This window comes from Eptesicus fuscus, chromosome 2 (assembly GCF_027574615.1).
Source record: "Eptesicus fuscus isolate TK198812 chromosome 2, DD_ASM_mEF_20220401, whole genome shotgun sequence".
Lineage (NCBI taxonomy): Eukaryota > Metazoa > Chordata > Mammalia > Chiroptera > Vespertilionidae > Eptesicus > Eptesicus fuscus.
The window spans coordinates 110,742,173-110,763,867 of NC_072474.1; the positions used below are offsets into that span (position 1 = coordinate 110,742,173).

The following is a 21,695-nucleotide window of genomic DNA, read 5'->3' on the forward strand; positions in this document are numbered from 1 at the left end:
CCTCTCTTCACTCCCGTGTCCAAGACAATTAGGTAGGCAGAAAATGGTTTTTTATTGAATTCTTACTGTGTGTCAGAAGCTGATATAGGAGTTTTAAATAGGCTATTCCACTTAGTTTTCAAAACAACTTTATTTTATGTATTTTCTATTACCGATTCTATTTTACAGGTCAAGAAACCAGGGCTATAAGACATTAAGGATAAAGTACTAAGTCCATTAATCTTCAAAAACTTTGTCTTTCTCGTCACAACTCACAATATGAGAAAGTAAGAAAGTGAAAAAAGCTTTAAAGATTAGAGCCTAATTAATATCTGACTTTGAATTGACATTTAAGATTGGAGTCAAGGTTCTTAAGGATTTGTGCTGGTGGTCAGTTATAAGTTCTAGTTCTTCTCTTCGGAAAATTCTCAGAAATTACAAAGAGAGAGCTTTTATTTTATTTTGGGTTTGTCTCTTTAATTAGAACTCTAGAACACTCTATTACTTTCCATTCTGTACTCTTCATCATTTTTTTAAACACACACACATATGCAAACACACACGTGTGTCCCTATATCAGGATTTCTTAACATGTTATTGGCATTTTGGGCTGAATAATTCTTTGTTTTGGATGAGGCTGTCCTGTGCATCATAGCAAGTTTAGCAGAATCCCTAGTCTTTACCGGTACACACTAGACACCAGTAGCATCTTCCCCTAGTATGAATAACAATTTTTAATGTCCTATTAGGGGTAAAATTACCCTGGTTGAGAATTATGGATCTGTGTTTCTGTGCACATAGATCCACATCCATATATAGCCAACAAGGATGTATGTGTGGTGCATGAGGGTTATATCTCAATACCAGTGCTAGGAATGGTGCCTGAAAAATACTTGACACAAAAGACAAAGCTATTTGTTGCATAAATAAATAAGAGAAGGAAGATGATCTACTTTATACCAGATCCTTCATTAATAACCTTTCTTCAAAATGACTCTGTGAGGGGGATAATAATACACTTATTTCCCAGATGAGAAAAGAGAGGCTCAGAGAGCATGACTTCCCTGATTCACACAACTGGACAGTTTGAGAATTGGCATTTCTACCTGGTTCCGACTATACTGAAGTTCGCCCTTCTTCCAGGGCACCAGCTATGATATACAATTATGAGAATCAAGAGAACCAGAGTTTAAGACTAAACAAATGGATTGCTGATTACATTTCAGTTTTTTGCAGGGAAAATGGTTTGTAAATTACGTGCTGGCAAAAATAGAATTTTTGAGTTCTATTTCCCTACCTCTCCCAGTCTCCCACTATGGGTGACCTTGTTTCTCTTTTTTCAGAGAACATTACAAAGTTATAAATTTACATTGTGATCTGACTGGAATGAGTTTTTCATCTCCTTAGCCACTCAGTGATGTGGACATGATCCAAATTGTTTATAACTGATTATGGGTGACCTTGATCAGCCAGGTCTAGCTGACACCTTTGTCTACATCTGGGAGTCACAATCTGAAAGCTAGCAATCTTCAACAAAAGTGTCTTTTCCAAAAACTTCAGGGAAAATAGGCTTCTAACTTTGTTGTTTGGAAGGAGACTGGAAAGAAAGTGAACAAAATGCATCAAGAAATATTTTTCTCTTGATTTAGACTTTAGACATGAGAGACATTGCAGTCAGTTTTTAGGCAGTGAATTCTCTTTAGTTGAAATGGCTTCCATGTAACTAGAGTTTTGAAGTGTCTTTTCTTTTCTCTTGAAAATGAAAAGCTATATAGTAACAACTTCAATGGTAACAATAATAATGATAAGCAGTGTAGGCTAAATGCTACCTGCTTTTAAGTTGCATATAGACTAGTGGCCTTGTGCACGGATTGGATTCATGCATATTGAAAGGAAATTAACTAGAAGTTGGCCAGCAGGGCAAGACTGGGCAAGATGGGCCAGACACGCCCTGGAGCCAACCTCCTGTGGTCCCTCCCCAGGCCGCACCTGGAATGGTGCCTCGGCTCAAAGGGCATCTGCAGAGTGAACAGGGTCCCTCTGGCAGGTGGGGTCCCCCTGCCTGGCCTGTGGGGATCAGGCAGAAACTGGCTCTCTGACATCCCCTGAGGGGTCCTGGATTGCGAGAGGGTGGTTCTGGAGTGACATACCCTGGAATCAGGCTCTCTCCTCTCTGGTTCCGGGGTGCGTCACCAGAGAACTGCCGCTGCCAAGTCACCACAACTCAGCAGCTCCTGCCCCTTGGTGGTCAGTGTGTATCATACCTACCAGCCAGTCAGATGGTTGGATAATCGCTTAGCCTTTTATATATATACTAGAGGTCCGGTGCACAAAATTCGTGCATGGGGGGGGTGTCCCTCAGCCCATCCTGCACCCTTTCCAATCTGGTTTCCCTCAAACGATGTCCGACTGCCTGTTTAGGCCCGATCCTAGGATCGGGCCTAAACAGGCAGTCGGACATCCCTCTCACAATCCAGGACTGCTGGCTCCAAACTGCTTGCTTGCCTGCCTTCCTGATTGCCCCTAACAGCTTCTGCCTGCCAGCCTGAACACCCCCTAACCATTTCCCTGCCAGCCTGATTGATGCCTAACTGCTCCCCTGCCAGCCTGTTTACCCCTAACTGCCCTTCCCTGTAGGCCTGGTTCCCCCTCAACTGCCCTTCCCTGCAGGCCCGGTCTCCCCCAACTTCCCTCCTCTGCCAGCCTGGTCACCCCTAATTTCCCTCCCCTGCAGGCTTGATCACCCCCAACTGCCATCCCTTGCAGGCATGGTCCCTCCCAACTGCTCTCCCCTGCAAGCCTGATCGCCCACAACTGCCCTCCCTTGCAGGCCTGGTCCCTCCCAACTGTCCTACCCTGCTGGCTATCTTGTGGCGACCATATTATGTCCACATGGGAGCAGCCATCTTTGACCACAGCCATCTTGTGTGTTGGAGTGACAGTCAATTTGCATATTACTCTTTTATTAGATAGGATAGAGGCCTGGTGCACGGGTGGGGGCCAGCTGGTTTGCCCTGAATTCAAAGAGGTTATATACTAATTTAGGTTTGCCCTGGTGTCCCAGATCAGGGTGGGGGTTCCCTTGGGGCATGGGGCAGCCTGGGCAAGGGACATGTGGCCGGCCACACGCCCAGCGACCCAAGCGGGGGCCCTGGTATCTGGGATTTATTTATCTTCTATAATTGAAACTTTGTAGCCTTAAGCGGAGGACAAGGCAGGCCAGGGCTGCAGAAGCTTGGCTTCCTCCATCGCTCAGGGGCAACTCAAGCCTCCTGCTCTCTCCAGCTCTGTGGCTGCTGCCATTTTTGTTGGGATTTATTTATCTTCTATAATTGAAACTTTGTAACCTTAAGCGGAGGCCAAGGCAGGCCAGGGCAGGTGGAAAGCTTGGCTTCCTCCATTGCCAGGGAAACCCAAGCCTCCTGCTCTCTCCGTGGCTGCAGCCATCTTCGTTGGGTTAATTTGCATACTTGCTCCTGATTGGCTGCTGGGCATGGCTTGTGGGTATAGCGGAGGTACAGTCAATTTGCATATAACTCTTTTATTAGATAGGACTAGAGGCCTGATGCACGAAGATTCGTGCAAGAATGGGCCTTCTTTCCCCTAGCTGCCCGCATTGCCTTCGCTCTGGCTGGAGCTGCCTTTCCTCCTTCCCATGCTGCCCAAAGGCCCGGAGCAGCAGGGGCAGTGCGGAATGCCTGTGTCATCGTCATGGCGACAACACAAGCGTCTCGCCCCACCCCCGACCCCTCGGCACCTGCATATGCAAATTAACTCACCATCTTTGTTGGGTTAATTTGCATATTCACTCCTGATTGGCTGGTGGGCATTGCGAAGGTACAGTCAATTTGCATCTTACTCTTTTATTTATTAGTGTAGATATATGCAGTGTTGACATTCCTATTGAGGCAGCCATTCTGGGTGCTTTCTCTCCAATAAATACTCAGTGATGCAGGCCCCTATTCATCACTGGGTTTCCAGAGTTGATGAAGAAGGGAAAGAGAGGACATGGTAAAAGTTTGCTATTCAGGGTGGCAGACCTTTTTTTCTGTTAAGGGACATTTGGATATTTAAAATACCATTAGTGGGCCATACAAAATTATCAACTTAAGAATTGGCCTGCTATATTTGGTTAAACATTTAATTAACTCACCCCTAATGCCTTGGCAGGGCCAGTTCAAATGATTTTTTGGGTCTTATATGTCCCATGGGCCTGATGTTCCCCACCCCTGAATGCTTTGGCCTGGGGTTGACACATATCATCTCTGCTCATAATTAGTTTGTTAAAATGAGTAACAACGCCCCTCATAGAGTAAATGCAAGGGGATTGGAAATTATAATCCATGACTTGGCAACTACTTCCCAAGAACAACTTTATACCATAGTAAGGGGACAGAAATTTTTCATAGTCTGAATTTGTTTTATGTACTGTATACTTTTAAAGGTTCTTTAACGTGATACTTTTTTATTGGGAGTAAAGAAAACCATAGTAGCCATTATTCTTTCCTCCTGTTATATAAGGTTATAATGGAATTTAAAGAGATTAATAATTAAGAGATTAGTAATTATGTATTAATATGAATTGCATCCCTTCTATTCAGTGAGATGTAACACTTATGGATTTCATAATAGGTCAAGGAGGACAGAGACAGCACAGTCCCACATGGGGCACAAACTCTTCATACATAAGAGGTGATGAATAAATGTCTGTGTAACCTAATGGACTGAACTTGAATGCCAACTTAGAACAGGACCTGTTTGGAGTCCTTGAATAACCATTTAAAAATATTAATAAAATACCAAAGGCCCATTTTTCTTAGAAAATGTAACAAAAATATTAGATAACAACCAGTATATTTACTATGTACCATTCTTTATTGTAACAATTTTTCATTTAATGTATATTAATATATAATGATGAATCTCTTTATTGTTAACCTCTTTAAATTACATTACAACCCTATATAATAGGAAGAAAGAATAATGGCTACTATGATTTTTATGTTTGGTAATGAACATGTCCAAATTCATGAGACTAATCAATCCTCAGACAATGTGGTGGTGTGCCTATTGCTAGTTAAATTCACCAATTACTGACACATCTTTAAATGTATTAATTTCCTACAGTTGCTTTTGCACATTGCTACAAATTTTGAGGCTTAAACAATAGAAGTGGGTTGTCTTATAGTTCTGGAGGCCAGAAGTCTGAAATCAAAGCGTCTGCAGGGTTGATTGGCTCTGAGGGAGAGTCTGGCCCATGACTTTCTCCATGCTTCTGCCAGTTGCCAGCAATCCCTGGTGTTCTCTTATAGCTGTGTCACTCCAAAATCTCCATCTCCCAATGACATCCTTCCTGTGTGCCTGTGTCCAAATTGTCCTCTTCTTACCAGTCATTCGATTAGAACCCACCCTAATCCAGTATGACTTCATCTTCCTCTTAACATGATCACATCATCAAAGACCCTATTTCTAAATAAGGTCATGTTCAGAGATGCCAGATATTAGCCCATGAAAATATATTCTTGTAAAACCTTATTCAACCCTCACCATCAACCAAATTAATTTACTGAGATTAATATAACAAAATGGAAAATATGATATGCTTGCTACATACCATGCATTGAGTTAAGTATTTTATAGGGATTGCATTATTTAATCAAAACACCCCTATGAAGCAAGACTTGTTATTATTATTATTACTCCTGCTACTATCATCATAATCACCACACAATTTTTATCTAAAGAGGCTGAGATACAAAGAGGTAGGAACTCTGGCCCTGGGTGAGATGATGAATTGGCAGAGCTGCAGCTGGAATAAAGTTAGTGTGAATTCAGAGCCTATGGTCTCATCCAATATCCTGTAGAGTTGACATCTGTAATTGCTCCTGAAACCAGTGGAAATGTACACGCTCCCTCCAGTTTCAATCCAGCATGGGGCGCCTTCTCTTGCTGCTTCTTCCCTATTATGCTTTCCATTTGTACCTTCCTGTCAATATAGATGCACTTCCCCCAGTTTTCATCTCCCAGTCCTAGCAAGGATCTGTTCTCCTCCAGCTCCCTTAACTGGAGCTGCAGATGATTAGCTGGACTTTTTCCTGGAGCTGAGCTCTTGCTCAAGGCAAACTTTCAGATGCCAGCTTCCTTCCTCAGCATCTCCAGCTGATAAGATGCATAATTGCAGAGCAGGAAGAGGCCTCTCTGTCTTTCCAATTTGGCCTGAATGTTTGCATAGTGCTTTGCGGAGAACCTGTGTTATTATTCCTCCCACATAGACAGAAATCCAAAATTACTGTTTTGGTGGGGTGAAAACAATGTTCATTCTCTATTTCAGATTATATAAATTATAAATATTGCCTGTTATAACAAGTAAAAATTAAAAGAAAAAAACCACACCCAAAGATGTATAAAGGTATAGCTAATGATTCCCTCCACAGTGACACCTTTATTTACAGGCCTCTGAAGGAGCTAATGTTAAGAAGCTATATTTTCACTCTTGTTCTGGTACGTATTATGTAAAACTAGAGACCTGGTGCATGAATTTGTGCATGGGGGGGACCTTGGGAGGTTGGCTGGCTGGAGGGAGGGACCGCAGGAGGTTGGCCGCTGGCCCTAAGGAGAGAGCTGGTCCTTGGGCCCCCTGGGAAAGGGGCTGCATCTACCACCACCCACCCCCGGTTCCCTGTCACAACCTGGGGCCTGAAGGCCCTGGCAGGGTCAGGAGAGGAGGCATATCATTTAATTCTGAGCCATATCATTTAATTCTGAGGCATATCATTTAATTCTGAGCCATTAAATAATTTTTGTTCTAAGTTTTAGAAATTGATATTTTAGAGAAATGGCATTATACCATATGTATTGTTTCATTGTGTTTTCTCTCTTCTCTCATTTTTATTTCCACTTCCTGTAATTTTTATTGCCACACATTTGCTCTTTCTCTTCTCCCTCAAACTATGTGAACAACCAGAGGTACATCTTTTTATGATATAGTTTCTGGTTGAACTGCGAGAGAGGATCTCTGTGTTCTTTATCTTTGGAGTCTGGGGGCCAGCTCAAAGCCTGGCATATTGCAATGAATTAACCTGTGGCCAATTATGAGACTAAGATGGACTAGGACTTTGCTCTGATTAAAGATATAGATCTGATCTGACTCCCCAGGAAAGAGTACCTGCATTGACCCATGAGGTCATGGAACAAGTCATCACCCTTCTTCTTTCTAATCCTTTGATCTTCTGAAGGAGCCACCTTGCCTGCTTATGAGTCAGAGATAGAACAGCAATACTCAGTAGCGGCCACTACTTCTGGTGTGGTGACTATATGCCCACTATGATGGTAAACTAATTAAGTGGATTATTTCATTTAGTATTCCTAGCACTGGATAAAAAGGTACTGCTATTTCCCCCATTTTTATATATGAAGACCCTAAAGAACAGAAAAACTAATGTGACACCCCAAATGGCAGATTTATGCTTCAAACCCAGACAATGTGACTCCAGTACCTGAGTCCTTAAAAGAGAGATGACAAAACAATCCCTTCATGACATTTCAGAACATGTCTTGGGAAGTGCAGGGACTTTGTTTTGGCATTAACAAGATGAGGCAGATGGACTGGTGCTGATCCAATTGTGAGTCAGGAGTTCCCGATTCTCCTTCTGACTCTGACATCTCACTTAGGCTTCCAGGACTACAGTGTCTTCATCTGTAGAATGATAGATGGAGCCAGCTGCTCATGACAGAGATGTCATGGGCTTTGCAGTCAGACAGCCTAATGTTGATTTCACCACTTACTAGCTGTGTGTGCTAGGGCAGGTGACTTAATAATTTTAAATGTATTTTTTATCCCATCTGGAGTAGGTATATAAATCCTTGTAATAATAAAAAGCTGTCAGGGACAGATGAATGTGTTCTATAGAGAGAAAAGCTCAGGTGGGGTCAGTACTCCATGACATGCTTGGGTCCTCCTGCAGGTGAGTCTGGAGATGGGATGTGGGTCCCAGAGCCCCTGCCTCTCCTTAACACCTGATTCCCATGGTGTCCTAATCCAAGCAGCCCTCATGATCTGAAGCTGTGGGGTTTGACGCTGGATTGCACACAGAGCTTGGTTCCCTGGCAGCCAGGATTCTCACCATCCTCCTCGTTTTAACAACTCACCTCTCCTGGCACAACCTTTGATCACCCTGCATGTAGAATTTCTGTGATGTCTCAATATCCTTTCTCTGAAAGGCTTTTCTCTTCTGGAGTTCTTCATTAAGAGAGTGCTACACATAAGAGGTGGGGAAACCTCAACTGGAAGAAAAATGTTTTGTTAGTAACCAAGAATTAAGTACTACTAATATATAGTTCTCTGATAACTTTAAAGTAGGGTTTGATAAATTAGGGATGAAATGATGTGTTTTGCCTCCCGAAATTTAAATTTTGGGACTTCTGGACTAAAACACACTCATATGGAAAGGAAGATGTAAATAGGCACAAAGTTCCCTGAACTTATTCATCCAACCAAGCAAACGGGGTGGACCATCAGCCTCAGAGCTCAGGAGAGTTTATTGCACCAGGAGACAGGATGAGGAAGAGATGGGGCCACCTGGATTTCTGTCCTATAAGGCACAGACAGCCTTACCCACCAGTAAGTGGGGCCCAAGAATACATGGACTTTGGTCAGTCAGCTCAGCAATGCCTCATTCTGAGAGAGGGATTCAGGAAGGAGTAGAGATTGATAGTCCTGGCATCAAAATCTTCAACAAAAGTTCTAGAAGCCCCCTCCCCAACAACGTATTAATCCCAAAGAACTGTTTAATGTGTTTCCTTTTCAAACATGTAGATAACTCACTTTAAAAATTCTTGTTAAATTCCTAGATTATCAAGGTAGAAAGAACCACTGAGGACATCTAATCAACCAACCATCTGTTGAATGAATAATCAGTTAAGCTCCAGAAGGAAGTGACTTGCCTAAAGTAGAAAAATTCCAGGGTTCCAGACTGCTTAACCAGCACTTTCTCCTATACCAGTGGTCAGCAAACTCATTAGTCAACAGAGCCAAATATCAACAGTACAATGATTGAAATTTCTTTTGAGAGCCGAAAACCGACATCTGCGCATGGGCCACCAAGTTTCAATCGCACTGTACATGCGCGCCTGCACGTGGTATTTTGTGGAAGAGCCGCATGTGGCTCGCGAGCCACAGTTTGCTGACCACTGCCCTATACCATAGCACACCTCTAATCCTTAAATGCTGTTCTATTGTCGTCTTTATTCCTTTTTTTCTCTTATGCATCTTCCTTCTTGTCTTTTTTTCCTTTCCTTCCCAATCTTCATGTATATCCCACCTATATCCAGAAAAGATGTATGCATACATAGAAGAATATTAAAAGGGCAATTCATTTCTAAGTATATATCCAATAAAAATAAGTGCACATATGTACCAAAATAATTATACACATATGATCATGTTGGTTTTATTTATAATATTATCAAAATAGAAAAGAATCAAATGCCCATCAACAGAAGCATAAATAAAAAATTGTGATATAATGAAATACTATCCTATATAATAAAAGTGTAATATGCAAATTGACTGTCACTCTAACACAAGATGGCTGCCCCATGTGGTCAAAGATGGCCGCCCCCATGTAGACACAAGATGGCTGCCACTAGATGGCCTGCAGGGGATGGCAGTTGTGGGTGATCAGGCCAGCAGGGGAGGGCAGTTGGGAGGGACCAGGCCTGCAAGGGAGGGCAGTTAGGGAGGATCAGGCCTGCAAGGGAGGGCAGTTAGGGGTAACCTGGCCTGCAGGGGAGGACAGTTGTGGGTGATCAGGCCAGCAGGGGAGGGCAGTTAGGAGGGACCAGGATGGCAGGGGAGGACAGTTAGGGGCTATCGGGCTGGCAGGGGAGCAGTTAGGCGTCTATCAGGCTGGCAGGGGTGTAGTTAGGGGGTGATCAGGCTGGTAGGCAGAAGTGGTTAGGGGCAATCAGGCAGGCAGGCAGGCGAGTGGGTGGGAGCCAGCAGTCCTCAATTGTGAGACGGATGTTGGACTTCCCATTTAGTGGCAGGTAGACATCCCTTGAGGGGTCCCAGATTGGAGTGGGTGCTGGCTGGCATGTGGGACATACCCCAGTGCACGAATTTCATGCACCAGGCCTCAAGTACAACAATAAAAATGACAAACTCTGATAAACACAATAATACAACTAGGTTTTAAAGACATTTTATTAAATAAGAGAAGCCAGACACAGAGGATTGTATCCTCTATGATTTAATTTATATTCAGTTCAAAAATAGCCAAAACAAATCTATGTGAAGAAGTCAGAATGATGAATTTGAAGTTAGGAACTATTGATTGGGAAGGGGTGTAAGGTAAGCTTACAGGAATATGAAAAGGGAAATAGTCTATGTCTTGTTTGGATGGTGTCTACATAGGTATTTACATATGCAAAGGGGCCTGTTCACTTTATTTTTTAATTTATTTTTAAATATATTTTATTGATTTTTTACAGAGAGGAAAGGAGAGTGATAGAGAGTTAGAAACATCTATGAGAGAGAAACAGAAGCTGCCTCCTGCACACCCCCTAACTGGGGATGTGTCCACAACCAAGGTACATGCCCTTGACCGGAATCGGAATCGAACCTGGGACCCTTTAGTCCTCAGGCCAACATTCTATCCACTGAGCCAAATCAGTCAGGGCGGCCTGTTCACTTTATAATGTATAAATTATACCTATGTTTTTAAAAATCTTTGAAAGAGCAACAAAACTGCTAGAACTATGCTAGTGGAGAGAGTGATGAACACGTCGAAAACCTAGACTAGTAGAATTACTGTCCTTGAATATCAAATTTAATTTTGAGATAACAGTCAATGGAAAAAAAATCTTAATTATTTTTTGCTCCCATTTTTTTAGATAAAAGTTAAATTACCAGGAGTGATTTTTGAAGCATTATTCTACTTTTAAAATTAACTTATCATGTAGTCTTTTAATAAAAGACATTGAAAAAATATAATGGACAAAATCTCTGACAATAACTGTGTAGAAATGTTGAGATATTTTAACATGCCCAGTTTTTCTACCAGTCTCTTATAAACCTGACATTTATGATGATATATAACAAAAGTATTATATTGGAAAGAAAGAAGCTAAGAGATCCATAGGAGCATTAGTCACCTAACTCCTCAGAGGGTCATACATGGAATTTATCTGGGGACCTTGCCGAGATTCTCTGGTTCTAGCAAATTCCTGGGTGGTGCTCTTTCTGTTGGAAGAAGACTATCACTTTGAGTAACAAGGGCTCAGACCACTCAGGAGATTTTAACTTATTATTTGTGTTATTTGTATTGAAATAATCTGTGAGAAGTCAGACTTCTGGGCTCCCTCTCCCCAGGAGCTGGGACCAAAGGTGATACTCTTATTTTCTTTAGTAAATCTCAAGAAGATTATGGCATGCACTAATATTTTGGAGCCATGGACTGAGAAGAATGGATTTATGACATGCCCCTTACAGCAAATACTGTTCTTGCAGTTGGTTTTACACCTCAGGAAAGAGGAAGGGAAAAAACATATTTTCCATCTTTTATCTACACCAGTCACTTAATGGATATGCAATTAACCGTCATTCATTTAATTCTAATGACTAGCCCATGAAGTAAGAATTATTGTCAATATTTTAGAATTCAAAATAACAGGTGATTATTATTGAGCACCTACTATGTCCTAGACATTGTACTAGATGCTTTAAAAGCATCATGTCAAAGAGCAGCACAATGAAATAGGCTCTGTAGCTTTGTCTCAGTTTTATAGTTGAAGCAATGGAGAGTTGGAGAACTTAAAGCACTTAAGTCTAACTCTCTAGAGCTCAAGTCTGAAACAGTGCAGGTAGGACCCTTCTCAGTTGACATCATAGGAAGAAGAAAGACCAGGATGCAACCCAGATATTTTTATTTTTGCTTCAACTGTAACAATTTGACTAATTGGAATATATTATTTTCCTCTAAGTTTGCTTTTATTATTCCACCCTCCAATCTTTTACTTTGATTAGTATCGGTACAGACATAAGGTCTCAGACTATAATTGGTAACATCTGTAGAGTATTTTATAGTTTACAGATTGTGTACAAAATACTTTGGCTGATCTGATTTACCAAACCACATGTATCCTCATATTATGAATGGGGAAACCGAAGCCAGGAAAATGTATTTAATTTATCAGGAATTCAGACTAAGAATCCTCCAAATCTGTGAGCTTCCACTAGCCAGTCTGCCAAGGGAAGAGAGAACAGAAACATAATGTGGGAGAGTGAACAGCAATCACTTGGAAACCCGCAGCTTTGGATTCTAGTCCTGGCTCTGCCACTAACTGGATGCAACCTGAGGCCATCTGACTGCTTTATTTAGACCATAGATTTTCAAGCTTAAGGTATAAGTTTAACATAAACCAATTATTTCCAAGTAGTGTTGGCTCATGTTTTTAAAGGAGATGCCATAACAGACCACTAACTCCCAAAGTAAATCTGACAGTGGACAGTTAACAATTGGAGCCCTGGGGACCCACCCCTTTCCATTTTAGGGCAGGGCAGGAATTGTCCCTGTTGTTCCCTGAGTTCCTAGATTAGTGTCTGACAACAGTAGTTGCTTATTAAATGCTTGTTGAATGAATAATCTCTTTTACAAATTTTTGGGAGCTTCATGGGGCACATTATAGAGACTGTTGGATCAACAGGTCTAAAAGATATGGGCATAAAGAAAGAAGTGAATCATTGGGCCTGGAGAGGACAAAATAATATAAGCATATTCCTTTAAGAATTCTGTCTTACTAAGGCTTGATGTTGTCTAGGGATGCTAAACATTATTCAAAACTTGAATACAGAAATCAATCAGGAACTCAGCTATTTAAATGTATTCCACTCTTTGACTTTATTTCTTGCTGTCACACACAGATTTAAATCCCAAATGTTAAAAAAAAAATTCTAAAAATTTAAAAACGAGGAAACCAAGCATTATTTAGCTTAAACTCACCACAAAAAGTATCTGTTCTAAAACTTTCATTTGTAAACAGATGTTCCCCCCCTCTTACTCTCTAAACCAAAGGCCTTAAGCCGAAGTTCTCTGGCATAAGTAAGTGAAACAAAACATAGATTCCTCTAAGTGCTTTTTGGTGATAACTATAAATATAATCGTAATTATAATGTGTGTTTATAGAATAACACTTTTGCCTTTGAGTGACCCAAAGGCAAAAGAAGTTGATAGATTTATTATTAGTTTTACCATTTTTATTGCTAGGACGTTGGTATATTTCTTCCATTATCCATCATCTTTGTGTCATCAAATGGTCTGGAGAGAATTCACCAGCAGTACCCATCTGTGTGCAGGAACAATGGGTGGGGACTGCTTCCATCCTGGCCTCCCTTTAGCATCTCCACTGGCTGTGTCCTAATCATCTGTTTCCAAACTATTCTCACAGCCCATTAACTGATCTTCCTGTCCTGAGATTTTTACTTCTGCAGCTGTCTTCCATATTAACACAAAAAGGATCCTTCTAAAAGGCAAGTCTCATGCTACTCTGGGAAAAAAGCTCTTCAGGGAAAGGCAGATAGAACATGGGGGTGGCTACACTACCCACACAATGCACTGCACTCTCACCTCTGGTCCCTGTCCACCACCACCCTCACCTCACGGTCCTCCTGAGAAGATTGTATTTTACATCCCCATGCCACTGGCCTGTCTGAATCAGCTATACATGAGATTCTCCTTTGGAATGTCCTTATCTCCCTTTCGTGACTGAGAAAACGTACTCATTTTCTAGACCCAGCATCAATGTCTCATTTCCAGGATTAGATATTATATTTTCTCATTAATAACGTACTCTATGAACAACGGCTAGAATGAGCTTATTAGAACTTTAATGTGTTATATAAGTAGTCATAAGATTGCTTGTAAAATGTATAGTTTATTTGTATAGGCAAGGCATTTACTCATTATACCGGTAAATTCTCAGTGTGCTTTTATGCCTGGCTGGATCCCTTATAATATTTCTAAGGACAGCCCCATCTCCACCTGTGGCCCTGTGTCAGACAATTGATGTAAACACCCACTGGTGAAGGGACCCATTCAACTGGTTGCCTGTCTTCTCTAAACATAGCTTATTGTAGTGATATGCTAACGCTAGATTGCATCTCTTCATATGGAGGGCTGATTGTGTACCTCTGTTCTCAGTTCCCTTTAGTGACATCACAATGGAAGCTTCAAGAAGGCACAGTGGGAATATTTATACCATGGAAACGGGCAAACACTACACATCACACTTTTCCCTCTCGAATGCTAGTTGTTCACCAGAATGCTACTGCTCACTGTCATTTCCTCACTGTTCTCTCAAACTGGTTAAAGCCTCTTATTATGTGCTATCATAACCATGCTCCTCTCCTATATAGCACTCACCTTAGTTGTAATTTGATGTTAATTTTCAGTGGGGATATTAATGAAGGTAGTGTATTTGAAGGGCTTATCACAGGTCTTGGAACAAAGTGTTTTATCTAACTAAGTTATTAAGGTTATTTATTATTATGTACTTGTAGTAAGTACTCGACATCAATGATAGATTCTGCTACTTTAAGCAAAACAATGTATAGTAAAAGCAATTTCACCATAGGCTAATTGATATAAACAAGAGTTAATTTCCTATGGCATCTCAAGCATCTCATTAATATAACAAATCAATGTTGAACAAAATGTTATTTGAGGGTGCTGTATTTGATAAATGTTATTTCCCTCTCCATGTGACTGTAAGTTAAATGGAGGCAGGACAGCTAGCTGGTTTGGCTCAGTGGATAGAGCATCTGCCTGTGGACTGAAGGGCCCCAGGTTCAATTCCAGTCAAGGGCACATGCCCAAGTTGTGGCTCAATCCCCAGTGTGGGGTGTTCAGGAGGCAGCCTATTGATGATTCTCTCTCATCATTGATGTTTCTGTCTTTCCTTCTCCATTCCTCTCTGAAATCAATATAAATATATATTTAAAAAATGGAGGCAGGACAATATTTGTTTTCTAGCCTCAGAAACTATCACAGTACCTTGCTCTTGGTAGACAAGCAACTGCAGTGTGATAAAGGAACACATAAAGTCACCATTTTCAACTGCTGATAACTGCTCTATGATCCACCACACACCCAACCCCTTACATGTTTGATGCTCAGGGTGAAAAAGTGCAGATTTTGCTTATCTTGTGGAGAGGGTGTGAAGGAGGATCCTACGTTCACTACCAATGATTCTCTCACACTAGTGGTCATAGCATCTGTGTCTACTCCTGTATTTCAGTGAATTATTAATACGAGGGCCAGTTTCCTGAGAGACTAGGTAACCTTTAAAAATATTTAGTGAGTAGGAAAACAAATGTATCTTGGGAATTTATGTCTACAAAATAGACTTAATTAGGCCTTTACTGTTCAGTATTATCCTCTCCCTTCTATGTAATCATTGGCTTTGATTTGGTTACTCTAGCTGTCCTCAAGATGTTCTTGCTTTAAGAAAATGCTTCTTTTTTTCCAGTTGTCAGTCCTGAGGATGTTATGAAGTATTTTTAGCCTTCATTTTTTCAGTTGATTCATTAGTGGGAATGTAGCTCAAGTGTGGCATCATTAACTCACTCATTGATGGGAGTGCATTCACATAAAACCATGGTCTCCCAGCATTGACTTTCATCCCTGACAGGCATCCAATGCTTCTGTTCACAAGCAGGATCCTATGTCTTTAATAAGAGCATCGGGGTCCTTCCCAGCCCAGGCTACATAGTGGAGGCACCATGCGTGGATTTAAAGGTCAAGACAGGAAAATGAAATTGTTTTATTTTTCAGTACTTTGTCCTGCAAGCAGATGATGTGAAGTGGTTTAGATCTTACAGCACCAGAATCCAGCATGCACATTTCCATGCTGCTGGTGGCTACCCATGACACAGTACTCAGCATCAATGCATTGTTAATATGGGAGACCCCCTGGGATTCTGAAAAGGACATTTGGCTAGAAGTCAGGGGCCCTGGGCCCCCATTCTTTCTCTGCTATTAAAAATATTGATAATAGAATCTTGTATGGAGTGGCTCAGTTGTTTGAGCATCGTCCTGTGCACCAAAAGGTTGCTGGTTAGAATCCTGGTCAGGACACATACCTGGGTTGTGGGTTTGATCCCCAGTCATCGTGTGTGGAAGGTAAATGATCAATGTTTCTCTCCCTCCCTCTCTCTAAGCAAATACTCAGGTATGGATTAAAAATAAATGATGATAATAAAAATAGTTCACACTTTTTGAATTCTAACTCTGTCCCAGCCATTATTTTAAGTGATTTATAAACATGGGGTTGAAACATTAACTCACATGGTCACACAGATAGGCATATATAAAGTAATTATTTTATTTGTTCTATGTTTGCTCTAGGCTTCCTGTGAAGTCCGATATGATGGTGTCTAGGATAAACAACAACAGACATTTAGTCCAATATAGACTTTGTCAAAAAATACTTTTAACTTTTACTGTCCAATATGGTAGCTACTACTCACATATTCCTGTTTGAACACTATGAAATCTGGCTAGTCCAAATTAACATGGGCTATCAGTATAAAATACACATCAAATTTCAATTACTTTGTATGAAAAAAGTAAATTGATTTCATAATATTTTATTCATTGCAAGTGTAAGTATTTTAATATTTGGGTTAAAGTGCATTGTTCAAATTAATTTCACTGCTGCTTTTTGCTTTTACATGGCTAATACAAAACGTAAAACTATATTTGTGTCCGTTATATATGTGTTCCTCCAGGCAGAGGAAGAGTATGTGTTAACACTCTGAGTCCTGAAAGACATAGAGCTTTTGAGGAACTGGAAGATGACACCATATCTTGGAGCACTGTATCCTGGAATACGGCAGGGAGTATATACATGGCATAGTGTGGGATGAAGCTAGAGAGCAAGTAGGGGATCAGATCATGCAAGAATCAGTCTCTGGTAAGGGGTTTGAATTTATTCTAAGAACAATGAAAAACTGTTGAATGTTAGGCAGCAGAGATGTGATATATGTTTTATATCACCTTTCTAAATACCAGTTCATCCATATTTAAAATAGATATAATACTATTAATGTCTTCAAAAGATCATTCATACAAGGAAATGATAGGTAATCACTCTGGAAGCTCTAAAATGCTATGGAAATATAATCTTGTCAATATGACTACTGCTCAAAAATGATTCCTGACATCAGTGGTCTTCCATCAATGTATTTTAAAGTCTCACCTGTTGACCCTACCTGCCCATGCATATATTTATCTCATGTTCTGCCTCATTATATAATCTCCAGTCCTCTCCTGATTGTACATACTGCTCCCTCACATGGCCTTTGCTTGCAATGGTCAGGGTTCATTTAGAATGCCTTCATTGTTTTCCTCCACTTATGTTGATCCAGTTACATCTGTATTTGTATTAGTCAGGACTCTTTTGGGCACAAAAAACAGGAACACCTCAAACTGGCTTGAACAGTAAAAGGAATTTGTGAATAATGTAAGCAAAAAGTCCAGGGGGGATGTCTAGTTCTTTCAGGCATGGATAGATCCAAGAAATCATAAAGCTTTCTCCAGAATTTGTGTCTTGGGTTTCTATCTCTAAGTTTCACTCATGAGTTTCCATGGCAATCATCCATAGCTCCAGACTTTATCCAACTAGTTTAGCGACTCCAATAAAAAATAATTTATTTTCCACAAATGTTCTAATAAAAGTCTCATGTTTCACTCTATTGGCCTAAAATACACTCTGAAAAAAACCTATGAAATATTTATTGGCCAAACCCTCTGCCAGAGCCCACCCCATGGTTTCAGAGGTACTAGTTGAAATTAGTCCCAAACCAAATCAAATAGATAAAGTAGGATTGGAGGGAGGTTCCCAGAATTGGGAAATGGACACTGGACAAGCAAAACAAAAGGAAAACAAAAAACCCACCACCTAGATATGCACCATAATGACAAGGGTCATGTGCCACGTCTTCTGTGAGGCCTCCCTCTATGACTTCAGACAATAATTGTCTTTTTCCTTCCTAACTTTTCTTCATACTTGATCTCTGGAGCATACATTTTTGGGTCTTGATATTTCATTCTGTACTTTATTCCAACCATAAAGTTTTTATTGCTTGATTAGACCTTGGTGGTAATCTTGTCATAGAGATATGAAGGCCAAGAAGAAATAATAAATTTTGGATTATTTTGAAAGTATTTCTTAAGGACTTTTAGGTTATTTCTGGGGGGAAATGGTACAAACATTCTTTTGAAACTCCTTAACATTCTTCCTAAATTTTTTCCATCATTTTTCACATCCTTAAACAATTTAAATTTATCAATTATGACAATTTCATGGACAAACTAAGTAATGCATGGTATAATGTTAAATTTATACCCCCCCCCAAAAAAAAAAATAAATGTGTCTTTTGATCTGTGGAGGATGAATTTAGGTCTTATTTTTCTGAATCCTATCTAATAAAAGAGTAATATTCAAATTAACCATCACTCTGCTACACCCACAAGCCACACCCACAAGCCAATCAGGAGTGAGTATGCAAATTAACCCCCAACCAAGATGGCTGTGGCCATGGAGAGAGCAGGAGGGAGGCTTGGGTTTCCCTGGCAATGGAGGAAGCCAAGCTTTCCACACACCCTGGCGGGCCCAGGCCTACACTCAAGGCTACAAAGTTTTAATTATAGAAGATAAATAAATTCCAACAAAAATGGTGGCAGCCATAGAGCTGAAGAGAGCAGGAGGCTAGGATTGCCCCCGGTGATGGAGGAAGCCAAGCTTCTGCAGTCCTGGCCTGTCTTGGCCTCCGCTTAAGGCTACAAAGTTTCAATTATAAAAGATAAATAAATCCCAACAGAAATGGCTGCCACCACGGAGCGAGCAGGAGGCTTGGCTCCACTCCAGGCTACAAAGTTTCAATTGTAAAAGATAAATAAATCCCAGATACCAGGGCCTCCGCTTGGGTCGCCAGGGGGTGTGGCTGGCCTGCAAACCACCACAGGCCCCTTGCCTAGGCCGCCCCATGCCCCAAGGGAACCCCCACCCTGATCTGGGACACCCTTCAGGGCAAACCAGCTGGCCCCCACCCATGCACCAAGCCTCTATCCTATCTAATAAAAGAGTAATATGCAGATTGACCATCACTCCAACACACAAGATGGCTGCCCCCATGTGGTCAAAGATCCTGTCCCCATGTGGACACAAGATGGCCACCACAAGATGGCCAGCAGGGGAGGGCAGTTGGGAGGGACCAGGCCTGCAAGGGAGGGCAGTTGTGGGCGATCAGGCCAGCAGGGCAGGGCAGTTGGGAGGGACCAGGCCTGCAAGAGAGGGCAGTTGGGATGATCAAGCCTGCAGGGGAGGGAAGTTAGGGGTGACCAGGCCGGCAGAGGAGGAAAGTTGGGGGTGACTGGGCCTGTAGGGAAGGGCAGTTAGGGGTGACCAGGCCAGCAGGGGAGAGCAGTTAGGGGTGACCAGGCCTGCAGGGGAGGGAAGTTAGGGGCAAACAGGCTGGCAGGGGAGCAGTTAGGCATCAATCAGGCTGGCAGGGAAGTGGTTAGGGGGTGTTCAGGCTGGCAGGCAGAAGCAGTTAGGGGCAATCAGGAAGGTAGGCAGGCAGGCGAGCAGTTGGAAGCCAGCAGTCCTGGATTGTGAGAGGGATGTCCAGCTGCCCGTTTAGGCCAGATCCTAATCGGACATCCCTAGAGGGGTCCCAGATTGGAGAGGGTGCAGGCTGGGCTGAGGGACACCCCCCATGCACAGATTTCATGCACCAGGCCTCTAGTATATCTATATAAATATACATTCTTAATTAGTTTCTTTTTGATCTTTAAACTTTTCAAGTATTCTCTCTCTTGCTCTCTCCCTCTCTCTCTCCCTCTCTCTTTGGGTCTCCTACTTCTTTGGGTCTAAATATGCCCCAATATGCCTTGCTGTCATTGCTGCTATGTGCTTGTTTGTGTGTTACAGTTGTCTCTGAGTACTGAAAAGTGTGTACCTAATGAGAAGTGAATATCTGTGTTTGTTATGGGTGCATGAGCTTCTGTGTGCCTACATATGAGCCTGTTTTTTCCAGATTTATTGAAACACTAGAAGCCCGGGGCAAGTAAATTCATGCACTGGAGAGGGGGTGTCCCTCAGCCCGGCCTGCCCCCTCTCACAGTCCGGGAGCCCTCAGGGGTGGGAGGCGACCTGGTGATCAGGGGAAAGCGACACCCCCATCACACCTCTGCTGCTGCCACTGCCAGTAGCACAAGCCTTGGCCGGCCCTGGTTACCTGAGCCTCGGGCGGCCCTGGGCGGCTGGTCAGCCATCATCTGAGGCTTGCCTGTGCCTCGCGCTGGCCCTGGGTGGCTGGGGGGCTGAGGGGACTGGGCACCACCATCTTGTGGCTGTGGGCTCTGCCATCTTTGAGAGTGGGGCAGTCAATTAGCATATTCCCTCCTTATTGGCTGTGGGCACTAACATCTTTGTGACGTTGTGAGGGTCAATTAGCATATTTCCTCTTTATTAGATACGATAATTTGACATTTAATGTTGTGTCAGTTTAAGGTGCATAGTGTGATGATTTGATATACTTATATATTTGGAAATGTTTACCATAATAAGGTTAGTTAACACATCTGTCACCTCACATAATTACCATTTTTTATTTTTATGATGAGAACATTTAAGTTATACTCTCATAACAACATTTGAGCATGCAAAGCAGTTTTATCAACTATAATCACAATGCTGTACATTAGATCTATGGAATGTATTCATCTTACAACTAAACGTTTGTGCCCTTAAGCCAACATCTCCCCTTCCCCCCTACCCCTCAGTCTCTGGCAACTGCCATGCTACTCTCTGTTTTAATGGGTTCTATGTTTTTATATTTTCATATAAGTGAGATCATACAGTACTTGTCTTTTTCTGTCTGACTTATTTTACTTAAACATAAGGTACTCAAAGTCTATTCATGTTGTTTTAAATGGCAAGATTTACATTTTTATGCATGCATTTTGTATATTCATCTATTGATAGACACTTAACTTGTGTCCATGTCTTGGCTACTGTGAATAATACTGCAATGAACATGAGAATGCAGATATGTCTTTGAAATATTGATTTTATGTCCTTTGAATATATACCCAGAGATGGAATTGCTGGATTATGTTATATTTTTCCAACCTTCTGAATTCACTAATAGGAAAAGAATAATAAGACTTTTCAGGTTGTACATAGCTGGGTGTTGAAATAATTTTAGGTAGAGAAGTAAATGATTAATTTATTTTGCAAAAATGGAATCCTAGTGGTAAAGTTGTGGATGAATTGGAGAGCAGTTAAATGGAAGTTTAATTAGGCAGCAATAAAGATCTCAAGTAGCTCAGTGAGAATTGAAATGAGGAAGTGAATTAGTGACACAATTACGAAAAAACCTGATAAGCCTTAGTAGCCGATTATGAACAAGAGCAAGTGTTTGGGAGAAGCTGGAAATAAATATGTTATTTCTATCTTAGGCAACTAGAAACCACTAATTATATAGAAAGGAGAGGGATACACTTTGAAGAAAGATGAAGGATTCTGGTTTGGAACTGTTGAGTTTAGAACTATTAAGATGCCTCAGTGTGACATCTAGCTGGATGAATCTGATCTATGTTTGACATAAGGGTTTGGAGCTAGGAAGAGGGCCTTTGATGGAGATATGTCTC

General features: G+C 41.5%; 1 long non-coding RNA gene across 1 annotated transcript in view; it reads left to right on the forward strand.

The window, feature by feature from the left end:
* LOC129150901 (uncharacterized) overlaps positions 1-21,695 on the forward strand; it is a 79,106-nt gene that overhangs the window by 56,412 nt on the left and 999 nt on the right. The window lies entirely within an intron of this gene.